This window comes from Schistocerca piceifrons, chromosome 6 (assembly GCF_021461385.2).
Source record: "Schistocerca piceifrons isolate TAMUIC-IGC-003096 chromosome 6, iqSchPice1.1, whole genome shotgun sequence".
Taxonomy (NCBI): Eukaryota; Metazoa; Arthropoda; class Insecta; order Orthoptera; family Acrididae; genus Schistocerca; species Schistocerca piceifrons.
In genome coordinates, this window is record NC_060143.1 from 300,668,494 (window position 1) to 300,682,865 (window position 14,372).

The window sequence follows — 14,372 nt, forward strand, 5'->3', positions numbered from 1 at the left end:
GTTACATGTTTCTATTTAGCCTTGGCCACCAGTCAACATTAGCGACGATTCGTTGGTCATCAAAACACCATATTATTTCCCACTCTTTTTGCTACATAACCCTATTTTTCAACATCATCTCCGTTCAATGCGAGGCCTTACGTCACCTCACTGGGAGGGCCTGTATGCTCACACGATACCACTCTGCTGGTCGACGCTGGAGCCAATGTCTTGCTACACCAGCAACCTCCCCATCATTCACGTACTGCTTGGAACAGAGAGCATCCTTCATTAGGCCAAACAGATGGAAGTCGGAAAGTGCAAGATCCTGGTTGTAGGGTGGGTCAGAAAGAACAGTGAAGAACAACGAAGTTTTGTGAACTCCTCTCGGGTGCGCAGACTTGTGTGAGGCCTTGCGTTGTCAGGGAGAAGGAGACATTCGTTTGCATTTTTGTGAGATGAAGACGCTGAAGACGTTTCTTCAGTTTAGTGAAGGTAGTTCTATACACTTCAGAGTTGATCGTTGCACCATGAGGGAGGACATCGAATAGAATAACACCTTCAGAGTACCATGAAACCGTCACCATGGCTTTACCGGCTGGGCGTGAGCTTTTGAAGTTATTCTTCGGAGGAGAGGTGGCGTGCCGCCACTCCATGGATTACCGTTTCGTTTACAGTTATAAGCGATGAATGTATGTTTCGTCTCCTGAACGAAAAAAAAAAATGGTCATGATCAGCCTTGTAACGCACATGCAGTTTCACACAGATGGTCCTTCGTTGCTCTTTATGCTTTTCCGTTACAACGGAAACAACGGGTACACACCTTTTAGTACCACTGCAACTGGTAGACGAATGTGTCAGCATTACCAACAGAGACATCCAGCGAGGTGCTTCATTGTGTTCCGTAGGTAGCCTCGAATGAAAGTGTCCGCACGTTCCAACATGCCAAAAGTCACATCTGTGTGCGGCGGGCCGGCACGAGGGAAACTGGACAGGTTTGGGGAAATTTGTTGAGATGATGACAGACGCCTCGCCCAACGACTCACCTAGATTTTGTTCATTGCCAGGTCTCCGTAGACATTCTCCAAACGGTTATAAATATTTCAATGCTCTGGTTTTTCGCCAAAAGCAAGACTGGTCGACCTCCTTTACAGACGCCACTTTGAGGGCTACGTATAGCGCCGCCACCTATCGGAACATCATGAAAATATATGGGCTGAAGTGGGAATATTCCACGATATCCCAAAACAAATTTCGCATTTCTTAGCCGAAACAGGTCGAGAAAAATACATGTTGCATCACTTATTGAACGCCCCTAGTACATCGTTTTATATTGTCAATAGGAACAGGAATATGAATGGCATCTTTTTGATTCTGTGATCTGGAATTATATGCTTCTTTTGATAAGGTCCAGGACCTCCATCGAGTTATTCGCAGATTCATACTACAAAAACTTCGGCTTGACATTGAAACTTCAATAAAGAAAATGACCTAGAAAAGAAAACTGTGATAACTAGAAAATGGTGATGCATAGGAACAGAAATAATCTGCAAAAATTACCACATTAATACTTCTCAGTACGGACTCAAGGACAGATTTGAACTTGCTGCTATTTCCCCTGCACGGAGTGACAACAAAACAAACCCAAGTTCCATGGCGATTGCTAAAGCTACAGTATTTCACAAAGCTTTCCGAAATGCTGTGGTTTAGTAATATCATTGGTAGAAACGTATGTGACTAAGAAGTCGATTGCCCAGATCCCAGGAGAGGGCAAGTACACCCTCATCCACTTCTCCGTTTCCTCACTCGTCCCTTCATCTTTGGGGATGCCTATGGAAGGAAAGAAGATTAGTGTTTAACATACCGTAGACATCGAGGTCATTCTAGAAGGGTATATTTGACAAATAGGATTACTTCTAAAATAAAAAATTAAATCCTGTAGGATGTCAGAGCGATAGTTCCTTGACAAGGTGAACACAAAACGTATCCCTCGGCGTGATAGTAGTACAATGAGTAACAGCTCTTTGACAACTGCAAAGAAACGTGTTTGCACAAAAGTATGGAAAACAAATTTGCTTTACAGAGAACACACCACCCAAACTGTTGACCTTATCGGTTGTACAGTACAGATCCTTCAGTTATTTCCATGCTAGATTTGTACTGGGAAACATTTCCGGGCATTTTACTGGATTTTTAACGAGGTGCTCCAGCGACAGTGGACGAAATGAACCCATTAGCCGGCTCCACGTGTTTGTTCTAGCAGCAGACGCCTGTCAGCTAATGACGAGCCCGGAGCGGGGAAACAGGGAAAGGGCTGAGGGCGCGTTAGTCACCTCATGAAAAATTCCGCCGGCCGCAGCATGGGGAAGACCGGCCGGCGCCACGTGCAGCTCGGTCGAACGCGTATTGTGTGCCGTCGTGTTGGTACCTCTGGCACTGCAGCACGCAGCGGGCAGGTCTTACGTAAACACAGACTATCTAATCACGTCCACGTGGAAGCCAAGCTTATGGGTTTTTCAAGGGCCCTCACAGGCCTCCTTCGTAACAACATCAAACAGCGTCCACCGACTGGGGGGTGTGTTCAAACTATAAGGAATATTGTTTATTTCACGTGTTTTTTCGTTGTGTTGGTTAGTATGTCTGAAAAGTATCTGTACAGTGTTAGCCATAACAGATATCACTGGTCAACAAAATTTAAGTTATTTAATGTTAAAACACTGTAATGCATTACTGATACTAGATGTTTTGTGCTGATTTCAAATATTTTTACGGAACTTTTTCATTGCCCAGTTTTTGAATAATCACAATAATAACACTTTTGGTAATTACATATTTGAGCAAACGCAGAACATTAGCTGAAATACATTTCACCAATCTACAATGTACGTGAAGCAGTTTTTCGGCTATATTTCGTTCTGAGGGACATCTCAGTGTCCAGCAGTAGTATGCCAAAGTATTTATGTCCACTATCCCTGATAGCATTTTTCCATTTAAGCGATGTCCCCGTGGAAATGTTCGCCATGGTCATCACTGATAGCGCTGAGGTTCTCAGAGATGAAATCAAGATGGGAGTCAAACATGTGTATTTTCAACAATCTATTACATTCAAATGGTTCTAATGGCTCTGAGTACTACGGGACTTAACATCTGAGGTCATCAGTCCCCTAGAACTTAGAACTACTTAAACCTAATTAACCTAAGGATATCGCACACATCCATGCCCAAGGCAGGATTCGAACCTGCGACCGTAGCGGTCGCGCGGTTCCAGACTGAAGCGCCTTAGAACCGCTCGGCCACCACGGCCGGCTGATGTATTACATTCCATGACGCTGTACTTCTCAATCAATTTACTGAGTACGTCTTTGTTATGCTCGGACATGCGTTTCCTAGAAGTTTTATGACAACATTTTTGAATGAGAACCATGCATCTGATTCTTAAATATTTAACAGACTACCAAACTATGAATGTTTCATAAACTTCCTGATTTGAGGGCCAACAAACATTCATTCTTGTAGCTTCGCTTCCCTAATCCTGGGGAACTCGGTTTATACGGAGAGAAATGCGCTCCCATCACGATCCATTGATTTCACGAAATTGTTAATCAAATCTAGTTTGGCATGGAATGGAGGCAATAAGATTCCGTCAGCAGTTTTTAATAAACGCCATTTGCCTGCCGTGAATTGAATGACTCTCTCTTTAGTTTTCTTCTCCTTATATATTAACTGCTTTTATCTCTTTTATGCCACATACAGAGGAAACAGCAAAATTTTGCAAACCCAAGTTGTAAACCAAGTAGAAAGCTTATATTTTAAAATCTGCACCCATCTGCCATGAAAAGGCATCATAGTCGGATACTGAATAAAAAGAGACGCATATTCATGTAACTTCCCTTCATACCAACTTCGTGAGCTATAGGAAACGATGGAAATCTATTTCCATTACGTAGCAAGACCACTTTGAAACTAGTTTTCGAGGAGTCAATGATCAAACGCCAATCTTCAGGTTTATGTTCGACACCCACTGACTCCATCAAAAAATCAATGTTACTGGAGAAAACTAGGTCCTGTTTACAAAATAAATGCTTAAATTCCTGCTGGCGTTGGCAGAAAGAACTTATTTTGGTGCCATCCTACAGGAAGTGACAGCCTTTCAATCGAAACAAGCAACCCGGCTTCAGTTTCAGGTAGCTCCAGATCACGAACCAAGTCATCTAGATCTATGTGTGTTAAAAAGTGAAGTTTACTTGTAATATCCGTATGGTGCATGACGGAGGGTACCTTGTACTCCTACTACCGACTTCCTTCCCTGTTCCTCTCCCAGCTGGAGCGAGGGAAAAACTACGATCTATATGCATCCGTATTGACCCTAATTTTTCTTCTCTTATATTTGTGGTTCTTGGGCGAAATTTTCGTGGGGGGCAGTAGAATCGTTCTGTCGTCAGCCTTCAATGTTAGTTCTCTAAATTTTCTCAAGAGGTCCTCTACAGAAACCCATTTGAGTTCACGAACCATCATCGCAGTACTTGCATGCTGATCGAACCTATTGGTAACAAATCTAGCAGCACGCCTCTGAATTGCTTCGATGTCTTCCTTGCCCCTGGAGAGGTGCCGCAAACTTGAGCAGCACTCAAGAATGGGTATTCTATACGCTGAATGCTTTGTAGATTAGCTGCAATTTCCTAAAATTCTCCCAATACAACGACTTCGGCCATTCGTCTTCTTTACTACCGTCCTTATTGGTCATTCCATTCCATACTGCTGTACAGCGTTACATCTAGATATAGAGTAAGGTGGCGAAAGTCATGAAATACCTCCTTCTGCCCGGCGTAGTGCAGAAACTCGACGTGGTATCGGCTGAACAAGTCGTTGGAAGTCCCCTGCTGCCTCTATAGCCGTTCATAATTACGAAAGTGTTTCCGGTGAAGAATTATGTGCACTAACTGACCTCGATTATGTTCTGTAAGTGTTCGATAGGATGAATGCTGGACGTGTTAGGTGGCCAAATCATTCGATTGAATTGTCCATGATGTTCTTCGACCCAAATGCGAACAATTGTAGCCCGGTGACAGGGCGCATTGCATCCATAAAAAATCCAACGTTGTTTGGGAACTTGAAATCCATGAATGCTTGCAAATGGTCTCCACTTCCAGATAATGATCCGTTCAGTGGGACCAGCTGACCCAATCCATTCGATGTAAACACAGCACACACCATTATGGAGCTCGCACCACTTTGCACAGTGCCTTGTTGAGAAACTGAGTCAGAGGCTACGTGGGATCCGCAGCACACTCGAACACTACCGTCCGCTTTGAGCAACTGAAACGGGACTCGTCTGACCAGGCTACGGTTTTCCTATCGTCTAGGCTCCAACCGATAGGGTCACGAGTCTAGGAGAGGCGCTGTAGGCGATGTCGTACTGTTAGCAAAAGCACTCGCGTCGGTCGTCTTCTGCCATAGCCCATTGACGCCATATTTCACCGCACTGCCCTAAATAATACGTTCGTCGTACGTCCCTCTCTGATTACTAGCGATTATTTCTCGCATAGCTGCTTTTCCGGTGAAACTGACAACTCTACGTAAACTTCACTGCTCTCGGTCATTAAGTGAAGGCCGTCGGCCACTGCGTTGTCCGTGGCGAGAGGGGTCACCTGAAATTTGATATTGTTGACACGCTCTTGATACTATAGCTCCATCTACCATTGCGCATTTAAAGTCGATTAATTTCTGTCGTGCTGCCATAATGACGTCGTAAACCTTTTCACAACAATCACCTGAGAGCAAATGGCCACTCAGCCAATGCACTACCTTTTATCCTTGTGTACGTGATAATAAAAGTGGTTCAAATGGCTCTGAGCACTATGGGACTCAACTGCTGAGGTCATTAGTCCCCTAGAACTTAGAACTAGTTAAACCTAACTAACCTAAGGACATCACACACATCCATGCCCGAGGCAGGATTCGAACCTGCGACCGTAGCGCTCTCGTGGTTCCAGACTGCAGCGCCAGAACCGCGCGGCCACTTCGGCCGGCACGTGATAATACCGTCATCTATATGTGTGCATATCGCTATATCACCACTTTTGTCAATGTATAATCGATGCGACTTTGTCGGGCAGCACACACTAATGCTGTATTGAAGATCACAAGATCGTTTTTCCTACTCATCTATATTAACTTACATTTTCATACATTTAAAGCAACATTCCATTCATCACACCAACTAGAAATTAAATGATAATTAAATCAAGACCCTAAGCTGTCGACAGGCGTTGATATACATCAATGGGGACAACTGAAAATGTGTGTCCCGACCGGGACTGGAACCCGGGATCTCCTGCTTATATGGCAGACGCTCTATCCATCTGAACCACCGAGGGCACAGTGAATAGTGCGACTGCAGGGATTTATTCCTTGCACGCTCCCGGTGAGACCCACATTCCCAACTGAATGTCTACACACTACATCCGTAGTGCCCCTGCCCATTAACTAGAAATTATGTCTGAATCACACGATCACTCAACGACGATACCTTTCCGTACACCACGGTATCACCAGCGAACAGCCACAGGTTGCTGCTCACCCTGTCTGTCAAACCATTTACGTATGTAGAGAATAAGAGCGGTCCTACCACACTTCCATGAAGCACTCCTGACGATACCTTTGTCTCTGATGAACGCTCACCGTCGAGGATAGCATAATGAGTTCTACTATTTAAGGAGTCTTCGAGTTACATATCTGGGAACCTCTGTGTGCGCATACCTTCGTTAACAGTCTACAGTGGGGCATCGAGTCAAACGCTCTCCGGAAATCTAGGAATATGGAATCCACCTGCTGCCTTTCATACATGTTTCACAGGATGTAATTCGAGAAGAGAGCAAGCTGAGTTTCGCATGAGCAATGCTTTCTAAGTCAGTGCTGATTTGTCAGTAGAAGCTTTTCTTTCTCAAGGAAGTTGTATTTAAATTGCAATATGTGCAGATTAATGGTATCATTTGATTGTTTGTCAATGTACATGTAATATTACCAATTTTAGACCATGCGATATTTGTACTGAAATGTGTCTCTCGTACAGAGGCAACTACACTACTGGCCATTACAATTAAAACACCAGTTTGAGTATTCACCGCTCGTTTTGAACAAGAACTGGAGGAAGAGGAGATCAGTGTTTAACGTACCGTCGACAACGAAGCCATTAGAAACCGAGCAAAAGCTGGTATAAGGGAAGGATGGGCAAGGAAATCGGCTGTGTCCTTTTAAAGGAGCCATCCTGGTATTTGCCTGAAGTGATTTAGGGAAATCACGGAAAACTTAACTAAGGATTAACACGGGTTTGCACCGTCGTCCTCCCGAATGTGAGTCCAGTTTCAACAAGAACTACACGCAATCAAAACAATAGATGTTAACCATGCCTACCAGCCCACTCTTTCTGACAGTATTGTTAAGAAAAAGGTGAAAACTCAGCCCAAAACACTACTACAGGGATATGCACCAACAGTGCCTCAAATTATTGGCAAAAACCGTATGTATTGCCATTCGGTAGTAGATGATCTACCAAAATAGAGAATATTCTGTAAAAAAACCATATTTAGTGACAAAATGTACCGGAGAAACAGTAGGCAATTCTTTTTTAATCAGAAAGACAAGCAGTCCCCAGTGAACAGAAGTGAGTCTGTCATATGAGTTCCAAAGAGAACTACACGCAATCAAAACAATAGATGTTAACCATGCCTACCAGCCCACTCTTTCTGACAGTATTGTTAAGAAAAAGGTGAAAACTCAGCCCAAAACACTACTACAGGGATATGCACCAACAGTGCCTCAAATTATTGGCAAAAACCGTATGTATTGCCATTCGGTAGTAGATGATCTACCAAAATAGAGAATATTCTGTAAAAAAACCATATTTAGTGACAAAATGTACCGGAGAAACAGTAGGCAATTCTTTTTTAATCAGAAAGACAAGCAGTCCCCAGTGAACAGAAGTGAGTCTGTCATATGAGTTCCAAAGAGTTACGTAGGAAAAACAACCATATCAGTGTGCACTGAACTTAAATAACACCACAGAGGCTGGAAGCTCCAGATTCCATCTTTGCGAAGCGCTATCTGGAAACGAAACACAGTTATGTAGCAGATGCAGAAATACGACATTAAGGGCTCACAAATTGCCCCTATATTAGATGCTGCACATCAAGAGACAATACAGGAACGATCCTGAAGCACTACTGAATCAGCAAACAGACATCAATTACTTTCCACTTCTTGCTCATGCTAATCCTTACTGCTTAGCTATTACGGTTGTGTTAAATTGTTCCCCACTGTAGACGGTGTCAGAGAAACATTGCAACAAACTTCGTGGAGTTGTAAAGAGTGTCTGATACTACGCGACCCTTTCAGTGGCAGCAATGACTTTGTAGAGTGATGGACCATAGGTGGAATGTCTACCAATATTGTTTGTTATTCAGCGATCTTGACTGATTGCCACAATCGCCAATGGAGAAAATGTAGCTAGCTGCTACGTAGAAAGGTTTTGTCTTCTATGAATACTATGTTTTGTAGCCTCAGTGGATGACCACTTTGGACACAAGTTTCCACCTGCTGTATATGTTTCTCCTGGAACCCTCTAACATGTCCAATGTTTTTCAGGACACAGGAAAGAAAGAAATTTCAGGTCCTGTCCGAAATCATCTCTACCAAGCCAACAGAACATCTCATGCACAGGAGACAGGGCCTGTCAGTGCAGCAACTAGCTACATCTTCTCCACAGGCGATCATGGCAATCGGTCGCAATCACTGAATAACAAACGATATTGCAAGACGCTCCACATAGTGTCTGTCAGTGTAAAAAGTCACCTTTACTGCGAAGGGGTGGTCTGGCAGCAGGCGCCAGCACCTACAACTACAAAGCTATGTAGTGTCATAGGATGACATTTTCGGACCAGGGATCCTATCCTCGACGTGTTTCTCAAGACAGCCCCCACAACCCCTCTAAGTTTGTGGCAACATTTCTGGGAAACCCTGTATATCTATGGTTGGTTGGTTGGTTGTTTTGGGGAAGGAGACCAGACAGCGTGGTCATCGGTCTCATCGGATTAGGGAAGGATGGCGAAGGAAGTCGGCCGTGCCCTTTCAGAGGAACCATCACGGCATTTGCCTGGAATGATTTAGGGAAGTCACGGAAAACCTAAATCAGGATGGCCGGACGCGGGATTGAACCGTCGTCCTCCCGAATGCGAGTATATCTATGTCCTAGTTACGTATTTACTTATTTACTTTAGTGTCTTGTGGATTATAGATGTACTATTTTGTATATTTACTTCTTCGGTGGTTACAAATTCTTTGTTCTTTACATCTGAATCGTTATGCACAACAACTTCTTTGCCAGTGTTGTTAGACAGTGGGAAACAACTTGCAGCCTAGATCGTAAAAACAGTTAGCGAAACAAGTGACAAGTAAGGGTATTTTCTCCATATAATGCAACATTGAGCATCCACAATGAAAGCAACAGAAACACTCAGTGCAGTATTACAATACATCAAGTTATAGCACGAAACTTAGTACAGAATGTACTCTTAATGAACAGCACACCATTATTGTCCGTTTAGAATTAATTATATTGAATACTGTAGTACATGACAAGAACATCATACTGAACAGCGTATGTGTTTATCTAACATGCCAAGATTAGGGTCATGAGGCCTTCTCTTATATCTCAATATTTATTTATTTACATGGAGAAAATGCTCACTATTGTGGACAGTACAGATTAAGAAATTACATGACACATAAGCCTATTCTTAGAATGTTTTCATTTGGAGTACCTTATTCAAAATAGTGTGAGTCTACATAGAAGAACACAAGTTTTTAATTTACTGTGTGTAAAACAGTACAATATTGTGAGTCTTAACACTCAAATATAGCGTCTGAATAATAATAATAATAATAATAATAAACCCCATGGAGGCCTCTGGTATGTTTTACCAGTCGTAAAAGGCCACGAAAACAACAAACCACTAATAGGGCTAACCCCCTTTTTAGTGTGATTAGTTGGTTCAGGACAGAACTAATAAAACCTCGTACAAGTGCTGTCATGGTCGGGGACGATGCTTGAACCTTATGCCCGTCCACAATGGTAACTATACTGCTAGCCACACAGAAAATGATTTAAATCCAAATAGAGGTGTTTTGCAGGATATGCTTCCTGCAACCACTCTAGAAGGAAAACAAAGACAGAGGATGAGATGGTCATATGAAGTTAACCGAGACCTCATGTTCTGTTATTACCAAGCAACAACCTTAGGAACCAACACAACTGGATATAGATCACAAGTATACACAACATTTATTACCAGATACCCAGAATTAAAATTTTCAAGAGAACAACGACTAGCTGATCAGATCCGTGTAATAATCAAAAATAACAGGATACCCTGGTCAGAATTAGAAAACATCAAACAACAAGTACAACAAATACTGGAACAAAATAATGTGCAATCAGAAGAAGAAGAAAATACAGTAATGGACTCAAACATCCCAGAGCAAACAAACAAAGAACAACACGCATCAATTAAACAATCAGAGGAAAATGAAATCTTAAGATAGCCACCAGAACACGAATACGAAGTGACACACATGTTAGATATCGAAGAAAAATTTCAGCTAACATATATAGAATACAAAGACACAAATACAGACATTAACCATTCTTGCATAGACCACCAAATAATCTACAAGTCGAAACAACAATAACAACTATCAACACAATCATACACAACAAAATAAATTAAAATACAACTGTGGAAGAGTTACAACTACTGGTTTATATAGGAGCACTCACTACACTAAATATACACACTAGGCAGAGATCAGAAGCAACCAACACACAGAAGAAACCCACAAAACCAGCATGGCAACACAGGCTACAGATCAGAATAGAAAAACTGAGAAAAGACATCGGACAGCTAACACAATTTATAAGAAATGAAATATCAGACAAAAAACGAAAAAGGTTAGGTAAAATCTCACAACAAGAAGCGATAGAGCAATTAGATGAAAAGAAGCAGAAATTACAAGCATTGGCCAAACGACTTAGAAGATACAAAAGAAAGTGAAAATAGAAGGAAACAAAACCAAACATTCAACACAAACCAAAAGAAATTTTACCAGACAATAGATAACACACACATTAAAATAGACAATCCACCAAACATAACAGACATGGAACACTTCTGGAGCAACATATGGTCAAACCCGGTACAACATAACAGACATGCACAGTGGATACAAGCAGAAACAGACACATACAAAATGATACCACAAATGCCTGAAGTGATAATTTTGCAACATGAAGTCACCCGAGCAATTAATTCTACTCACAATTGGAGAGCCCTGGAAAAGATAAAACAGCAAATTTCTGGCTAAAGAAGTTCACCTCAACACATTCACATCTAATTAAATTAACAGTTACATTGCAGACCCATACACAGTCCCTCATACACTTACACAAGGAAGAACTTACCTGAAACCTAAAGATCGAGGAGACACAGCAAACCCAGCAAAATATCGCCCCATAACATGCCTACCAACAATATACAAAATATTAACTTCAATCATTACACAGAAATTAATGACACATACAACACAGAACAAAATTATAAATGAAGAACAATAAGGCTGCTGCAAAGGAGCATGAGGATGTAAAGAGCAAGTGATAATAGATGCAGAGGTGACATATCAAGCTAAAACTAAACAAAGGTCGCTACACTACACATACATTGATTACCAAAAAGCTTTTGATAGTGTACCCCACTCATGGTTACTATAAATATTGGAAATATACAAAGTAGATCCTAAATTGATACAGTTCCTAAACATAGTACTGAAAAATTGGAAAACCACACTTAATATCAAAACAAATTCAAATAATATCACATCACAGCCAATATACATTAAGCATGGAATATACCAAGGAGATTCATTAAGTCCTTTCTGGTTTTGCCTTGCTCTGAACCCACTATCCAACATGCTAAATAATACAAATTATGGATAGAATATTACTGGAACGTACCAACACAAAATCACACATTTGCTATACATGTATGATCTAAAACTAGTGGCAGCAACAAATCAACAACTCAACCAATTACTAAAGATAACAGAAGTATTCAGCAATAATATAAATATTGCTTTTGGAACAGACAAATGTAATAAAAATAGCACAGTCAAGGGAAAACACACTAAACAAGAAGATTACTTATTGGATAACCACAGAGAGTGCATAGAAGCGATGGAAAAAGCAGATGCCTATAAATATCTAGGATACAGACAAAAAATAGGAATAGATAATACAAATATTAAAGAAGAACTAAAAGAAAAATATTGACAAAGACTAACAAAAATACTGAAAACCGAATTGACAGCAAGAAACAAGACTATACCAATATTGACCTACTCATTTGGAGTAGTGAAATGGAGTAACACAGACCTAGAAGCACTCAATACACTTACACGATCACAATGCCACAAATATAGAATACATAACATATATTCAGCAACAGAAAGATTCACATTAAGCAGAAAGGAAGGAGGAAGTGGATTTATCGACATAAAAAACCTACATTATGGACAGGTAGACGATTTAAGAAAATTCTTTATAGAACGAGCAGAAACTAGCAAAATACACAAAGCAATCACTCATATAAATACATTGGCTACACCATTGCAATTTCATAACCACTTCTACAATCCTTTAGATCACATAACATCAACAGAAACGAAGAAAGTAATTGGGGAAAAAAAACACTACATGGCAAGCACCTGTATCATCTAACACAGCCACACATTGATCAAGATGCACCCAACACATGGCTAAGAAAAGGCAATATATACAGTGATACAGAAGGATTCATGGTTGCAATACAGAATCAAACAATAAACACCAGATATTTCAGCAAGCATATTACTAAAGATCCCAGTACCACAACAGATAAATGCAGACTTTGCAAACATCAAATAGAAACAGTGGATCACATCACAAGCGGATGTACAATACTAGCAAATACAGAATACACCACAAGACATGACAATGTAGCAAAAATAATACATCAACTACTTGCCATACAACATAAACTAATACAACAACACGTTCCCACATACAAGTATGTACCAGAAAATGTACTGGAGAATGATGAATATAAATTATACTGGAACAGAACCATTATAACAGATAAAACAACACCACATAACAAACCTAACATCATACTCACCAGTAAAAAGAAGAAATTAACAGAACTAATCGAAATATCCATACCTAATACAACGAATATACAGAAGATAACCGGAGAAAAAATTGAAAAATACGTCCAACTGGCTGAGGAAGTCAAGGACATGTGGCATCAGGATAAAGTTGACATCATACCAATGATACTATCAACTACAGGAGTCATACCACACAATATCCACCAGTACATCAACGGAATACAGCTACATCCGAACGTAAATATACAAACTACAGAAATCTGTAATTATTGATACATGTTCAATTACCCGAAAGTTCCAAAATGCAATGTAACATATACCGTACAGTTAAAAGGAAGTCACGCTTGATCAAGGTCCGCGTGGCTTTCCATTTTTAACCAGACATAACGTCTGAGAAAGGAAAGAAATAGTAATAATAATAATGATAATAATACTAGTAATAAGAGTAATCATAGTAGTAGTAGTAGTAGTAGTAGTAGTAGTAGAAGTATATATACGACGAACAGTAGCGTGTTATTCCAATGACTGGAGTGTCTCCAATGGATTACTTGAGCCAAGAGGACTTACAGTACAAAGCTTAAATCTATGTATCAGCTCTTCGTAAATATTCCACTATCAGGCATTCTATATATTTTACAGTACATCCAACATGACAAGCATACTCTCAGTTAGACGTAATTTAGAATCCTACATTTAGATATTGCTGTGACACAAATAGTGAAAAACAGGCACACATATTATATTCGTTCATCAGAAGAACAATAATGAAGACACACTACTGACAATCATATTTAAAGCATTAGCGATAGCAGCATTGGATTTGGGGAAAAGGATGGCTGGAGGCAGAGAAAGAGGACCGTGATAAAGCACAAGTAATGAAAGTATGGGAAAAACATGCGACATTACTGACTGAGAAATGAAAAGGGAAGAAAGTGTAACTGGGAGAGGATCGGAGCACTTAGCTTACTGTCTGACAGAGTGTTTCCGCGATGATGTTAAAAATTGTTAGGGATGATGGACATGGATTAATGTATCAATTTGAGGTAAGGGACGTTGGTCCGGAAACGACCGTGTCGGAAGTTACAAGAAAAAATTGTTCTGATGCCTCCGACAGTAGACCTCGTCTACTAGAAGTTCTC